The sequence below is a fragment of the Myotis davidii genome, unplaced genomic scaffold (genome assembly GCF_000327345.1).
Source record: "Myotis davidii unplaced genomic scaffold, ASM32734v1 scaffold159, whole genome shotgun sequence".
Lineage (NCBI taxonomy): Eukaryota > Metazoa > Chordata > Mammalia > Chiroptera > Vespertilionidae > Myotis > Myotis davidii.
In genome coordinates, this window is record NW_006291231.1 from 5,835,608 (window position 1) to 5,842,495 (window position 6,888).

A 6,888-nucleotide genomic window follows, 5' to 3' on the forward strand; every position below is an offset into this window, starting at 1 on the left:
ATAATTTCTAAGGGAAATTGAAGAGAGAAATATCCATGTGAGAGAAACACATCAATTGGTTGCCTCCTGCATGAGCCCTGACCAGGGCCTGGGCCAAGGAGGAGCCTGCAACCACGGTACATGCCCTTGACCGGAATTGAATTCGGGACCCTCAGTCCCCAGGCCAATGCTCTATCCACTGAGCCAAACCGGAGCGGTCCAAGGGCATCACTTCTTATCCTGCCATGCAGCCTGGGCTCCAGTGAGCAGGTCCCAGGGAGCATGGCAGGCCTCAAGCCCAGGAAGTAGCAGAAGTGGTGCTGAACACAATGCGTGACCAGAAAGTAACAACAGCAGCTGACGTAATAACAGTAATTGCTATACTCCCATTGCTAAATACCAGTGAGAATACGGCAGCAAGAAGAGAAGTGTAACACTGGTAGAGGTATTTACTTACTTAAATTTATCCAGAGCTTACCGGGAATCAAGCCCTCTCCTAAGTGCTTTATAGTTATTAACACCTTTAATCCCCCAAATAATCTCATTGTTGGTCACAATTTTTATTACACCCATTTTACAGATGAGCCACAGATTAAATAATTTGCCAAAAGCCACATGGTTAGTAAGGGATAGGGCGAGAATTTAAACTTGGCTCCTACAACTTCCAAAGTACCAATAGTAGAAGCAAAAGTAACAGAAGCAGATGCTGAATGCTAACGATCGGAGCAGCAGCAATGGTGGTAATAGTGTGGGCAATGGTGGCAGAAGTAGTCCTGGTAATAGCACCACTAGTAATGGTAGTTGCGGTAGTGATATCAGAGAGCGGTAACAACAGTAATCGTGGTGGCAACAGTAATAATACTGGTAATGAGATGACAGTATTAATAGCAGCAGTAACAGTTACAATAACTGTTTTTGAACACCTACTATGTTCCAGGCATCAGAGTGAGGTGCTTCCACATCATTAATCCTCACCAAAAGCTATGAGGAAGGAGTTCTGACACTTTACAGCCAGGGTGACTAAGGCTTGCAGTGGTTCAATGATTCCCTGGTGTCACACAGCTGGGAAGTGACAGAGCCAGGCCCTTTTACCCCCAAGGTTGGGTTCTCTCTCCTTCTGGGGTCCTCTGTCCACCCCCTTCCCTGAGGCTGCCTAAGAAAGCACAGCCCCTGCTTGCTGCTTCCAGAGGAAGAAGTGTACGCCTTCACCTGGTACCATTAGGACAGTCTATTACCCCACACCCCCTACTCCTTGTTCCCAAACCTACCCCTCAGCCCGCTCCAAACATATCCACTCCCTTTGCCATGACAGCTTGTAGAGGTTGAAGGCAAAGATCTTATCCCAATCCACTGATTTCTTTCAAATCTTCTTGCTTATAACATGGGTTCCTGACCTCTCTCCACACTGCTTGCCCTTCCCCAGGCATGATGTCTAGAACAGGGCCAATTCTGGAAATGGGAGAGTAGTAGAAGAGTCACCTTCTTCTTTCTGGCATGACCTCTTTTAAAACAGCTTGAGATTACATGAGCTTCTCACTCTGGTGATGTTCTAAGTTGACATCCTAAACCCTTGGTCACTCCTGGGTCTGCTTCTCTTTGACCTGCCTGACCCTGAGCCCTTTCTGTGGTTCTCTGAGACACTCTAGCTCAGTGGTTCTCAACCTTCCTAATGCCGCGACCCTTTAATACAGTTCCTCATGTTGTGGTGACCCCCGATTTCATTGTTACAAATTGAACATAATTAAAGCATAGTGATTAATCACAAAAACAGTATGTAATTATATATGTGTTTTCCGTTGGTCTTAGGTGACCCCTGTGAAAGGGTTGTTTGACCCCCCCAAAGGGGTCGCGACCCACAGGTTGAGAACCGCTGCCTTGTCACCAATGGGAAGTAGAGAGTTTTCTCCCACAAGTTTTTGGTTGTCCTCTCTGAGCATCAGCTTTAAGGGATTCTATAGTCAACCACTCATTGTTCCCCTCCTGAAGGAGACTGGTTCAGTGGTAACTTGTAAATGTTCCTCAGGAAAAGGAAGGGTTCCCAGGTCAAATCAGTTTGTGAAACTCTGAGCAAAACAGGCTCCTTCCCTGGAGAAGTCAGGGCCTTTGTGAATCTTTGCAATGGGCCTGGGACTCTCCCAGAAAATGGTATACTTCTCAGTGTTTCCCAAACCTGGTTCTTTAAATGACTGTTTTTCTAAGTATGTGACACACAAATACATTCCCCTTGAAAAGAAAAGTCTCAAATTACAGTTAAAGCTAAAAAAAAGTAATATCCTAATATATATTTAAATAAAATTTAAAAGCTATAGTTAAATAAAATGTAAAAGTTATATTTAAAATTTCTTTGTAAAAAGAAAAGAAATAAAAATATCCAAGAAAACTTTGAGAAGAAAAAAAAAGATAAGAGTGAAACAAACTAAGTATCTAAAGAAAATACAAGGCTATAATAATTTAAAATGTAACACTGGATCTGAGAAATGGATAAGTGAAAAAGAGAAAGAGCATAGAAGCACGTCGTGATTATACAGTGACATTTCAAATCTGTAGAGAAAGAATAACCCAACTACTCAGAAATAACATTAGGACAATATTCATTTCGAAAAACATAGAATAGTTAGATCCTCACCACATAGCATACATGTATTAAAATAACCCTAGCTGCAGAAACAGATAAATACCCTAAATCTGTCACTTAATCAAGTACTCACTGATTTCTTGCTCATGTAAAGTTCAGTAGGTGGTTGTATAGGGTTGGGGGATCTTCTCAATGTAACTATGGTTTATAGAAATGTCACCATCTTCAAAATCTCTCTTGCAAGGCTGCCCAAGATGTCAACATTTAGCTGGAAAACAGGAAAGAAATATGGGAGAATGCTAGGAAAGTTTTGTGGGACAAGTGAAAATCATGTAATCATCTTTACTCATATTCCATTGGCTAGCATTTGCCTACCTTTAAGGAGGCTGGGGAATGTAATTTAGCCAGTTACCTAAGGAAAAGAAAAGTAAGATTCAGTGAAAATATATATATATATTTTCGGGACCCTCAAAAATATTTATATATTTTATATATCTATAATTTTTTTTTCTTAGAAAGTTTTTAATGCAGTATGCCCTTCTGGTTACTAAGTGTCCTACCAAATCTAGAGCACATTTCCTCTTTCCCCAACTGAGACAATCTAAAATTCTACCTAGTTATTGCAACCAGCTCCAAGTCCAAGAGCTCTGAATGACACATGGTTTTTTTTTTCTGTCAGTTCTGAATATGGCCCATTAAGGTTCAGTGACACTTGCACTAAACACACAAGTTATAGAAACCTCTCTACTGCCACCTGGCTCAACCTACTATGTTGAAGAAGTATAGGAGACACACAGAGGCACTGGTCGATCTGGCAGGCATTTTGAGGTCCCTATGATATAGCAGTGGGGACATCTCCTTAATTTGAACTTTGTTAGGTGGAAGAAACTATTTATTTAAATGTTCTTCCCAGCCCTGGATTTACCCTTATGCAGGTTCTCTTTTGTCCATTGTCATATTCAAAATAAATGAGGGGGACTATGCCTTCCATGGGGTCCTTTACAGTTTTCATAAACTTTACAGTTTTTGTAAACTTTAGTTTTCATAAACTTCCCTGAGCAAGTTTGGGAGCCCCCAAATACTTTTAATGACAGAGCATCTTTAGGCTGCTGAAGTGCTGGCTTACAATTTCATTGCCATTACAAATAGGCAGATTATTGTTTTTTGAGGGAAAGTTCTCTCTCTTCAGTTACATATGCTAGTAGCATTTCCCAAAGTTCTTTTCTTAAATGTAAATCTCAAGCCTGTCTTATTTTTCTCTTCCTTTGCCCCATACCATCATGTTTAGGAGGAAATGCCACACCTTTACTCAGGTATGTAATGGTGGAGCCAGAAGTCTTCATGGACTTTTGTGTATATCTACTATCATCTGGGACTAGATGCTTTTCCATCATTTTACATTTTGTTTTTCATGCTGTCAAAGTAACAAATTATTGCCACATCCCATATATTTTTTTTCTATCACCTTGATAAATGTAGGTAATAACAATCAACATTCATTACCAACATTCCATTTTCTAACCTCATTCCCTAGAGCAAAGTGTTCCCTAGACATGTGATCCACATTCTAATTGCAAATGACCATTGAACAATCATTGAATCACTGCATGACACAAATTTGTTTTCTCACTCTGGATATTAGCTTTTATCTTGACTATCTGTTGGACTAATGCCATGTGTTTTGGATTTTTTTAATAATGGAATTCTTGTAGCAACAACTTCTGTGTCAGAGTAATGATACCTGTCCTGTTTTAAAAAAATACCCAATTTTCTAATTTAACACAGTGTTTTTCTTTTGTTTGTTTTTTTAAATATATTTTTATTGATTTTTTCCAGAGAGGGAGGGAGAGGGATAGTTAGAAACATCGATGAAAGAGAAACATTGACCAGCTGCCTCCTGCACACCCCCCACTGGGGATGTGCCCGCAACCAAGGTACATGCACTTAACCGGAATCGAACCTGGGACCTTTCAGTCCGCAGGCCGACACTCTATCCACTGAACCAAATCGGTCAGGGCACAGTGGGGTTTTTTTGTTGTTTTTTTAAATAACAAATCCAATTGGCTTAAGTGGAGGAAAGGGTTGATGACCATGATTCTCAGTCACTTAGGTTCCCAGACTGATGGCTGTTTCTTCATTTTAAAAATAGGGTCTTCTAATGTCTTCCTAGAAACCCACATCCATCTGAGGGATAAAAGAAGATTGGAGGATAGAAGAGGATTTTATGGGCCAGACCTGGAAATGTTTTATAAAGTTTCCGCCCATATTCCAGTCAAGCAATTCTTAAGTCACAAGACCACAACCTAACTTTAAGAGAGGCTGAGAGATGTTGATTACTTGTGTACTAATTGACTTGATTAAGCAGTTTGCCAATCTCTGCCAGGATACACAGGGGTATATTCCAGATGGTTAAGAAAGGTGAACATAAACCTATAAAAAGTATTAGTGGAACTACAGAATTATTTAGGGATGTCAAGAACTCTTTGGGGCATGGGAGTTCCATGGACCTACTACAGAGAGCACTTAAGAGGACGGGGGGAGGGGGGGCAGAGCAAAGATTACACTGTCCTTGATGGTGAAAGAAAAGGCTGCTGTTCATCGGGAGGAAATACCCACCAGGATCCTTCTTCCCTGCTGAGGAAAAAGCCTTAAGCTACTGTAAGATCATCAGATACTGTCAGTCAGGACACAAGTAAAGACTCACTGTAGCATGGGTAAAGGAAATACACTCTGCCCGTGTGAAGAGTCAGGAGGCCATCCTGCAGCCAGACTTGGGGAGGGGCAAGAAACAGTCCAAGCAAGATTCACCAAACATACAGTGAAGAGTTTAGCTGCCACAAAGAAGAGGGGTAGGAGCATTGAGAAAGCCATAATCCTAAAATCTACTCACAATCTAAGTATAAAAACCATGAAAAGTATTTTAAAGATCAAGGGCTCAAAGAATTCCCATGGTTCTTTTCAGAGGAATTTACTAGAAACTAAACTTCATCCAAACAAAAAAGAGTGGGAAAACTTTAGCAATTTAGTTTTAATATAACTTAATTGCAAAAATAAGATTAAAACTAAGAACAATCCTATATAATAAAAGCCTAATATGCTAAGTGTCCAGTTATCTGATCGTCTGTTCAACCAAAGCGTAATATGCTAGTGATATGCTAAGGACACTCAATGGCTCCCTATGATGTACACTGACCACCAGGGGGAAGACGCTCCGACTGGTAGGTTAGCTTGCTGCTGGGGTTCAGCTGATCGGGACTGGAGCCCTCCCGTGGTCCCTCCCTCGCTGGCCAACCTCCCATGTCCCTCCCGGCCCTGATGATGCATCAGTGGGGTCTCTCCCCTGGCCTGCACCCTCTCGACTGGAGCCCTCCCGTGGGCCAACCTCCCATGTCCCTCACTCGCTGGCCAACTTCCCATGTCCCTCCCGGCCCTGATGGTGCACCAGTGGGGTCTCTCCCCTGGCCTGCACCCTCTCGCAATCCAGGACCCCTAGGGGATGTCCGAGAGCCAGTTTCCGCCCGGTCCTGCAGAACAGGCCTAGGGACCCCACTGGTACACGAATTTGTGCACCGGGCTTGTAATGTTACGTAACAGTGCTCTATGCCTTGTATGTTCCAATAACATAAAAACAATGCATCTAAAAATAGGAGGATGGAGATAAAACAAGGAAAGTAGAATAAACTCATTAACTGTGATTTAGATAAGTAAAATTTAAGAAATGTTATTAAAAATTGACAATACAAATTATAGATAAAAGAAATAAGGAACTAAGGGCACTAAACAAGTTGTAAGCACAGATAACTACTAAAACAAAAATGTTAACCTCCATAAATATCAAATTTAGGGATTTTTTAAAATATAAAACATAGCAAGCACATTATAAAGAGAAACAATGAATTATTACAGCATAAGTCTGATAATTGAAAACAAGCATATTCATGTTAACAATTGTGGAAGGGTTTAATGTGCTTATCAAAAGGAAAGATTTTCAACTTTCATAAAGACCCAACTAAATAGTATGCTCTATTCAAGAGACATGCATAAAACAGAAAGGCTAAAAATAAAAGGATAGTCAAAGGTATTCCAGGAAAATGGCAACACTAAGAAAGCAGGAGCAGCAACACTGATATCAGATAAAGTAAAAGTCAAACAATGGTAGAGGAAGATTTTCTAACTATGATTCCAAATCCATATGCAAAAATGAAATAGAAGAAAATGAAAAATGATATATCTACATATTAGTAAGTGGGTACTAATATGTATGGGTATATAGATTATTTTTCATATTTTACATTTACAATGTTGCAAAGAAAATATGAAAAACAGATGCAGAC

General features: G+C 40.5%; 1 long non-coding RNA gene across 1 annotated transcript in view; it reads right to left on the reverse strand.

Moving 5' to 3' along the window:
• The window catches only part of LOC102760058, a 41,069-nt gene extending 38,055 nt beyond the window's left edge, over positions 1 to 3,014 (reverse strand). The window contains exons 1-2 of the long non-coding RNA XR_001513973.1: positions 2,930 to 3,014; positions 2,688 to 2,822 (exon numbers count right to left, since the gene is read on the reverse strand). This is a non-coding gene — a long non-coding RNA (uncharacterized LOC102760058). The remainder of the gene's footprint in view (positions 1 to 2,687; positions 2,823 to 2,929) is intronic.
• Positions 3,015 to 6,888: the final 3,874 nt, after the last annotated feature.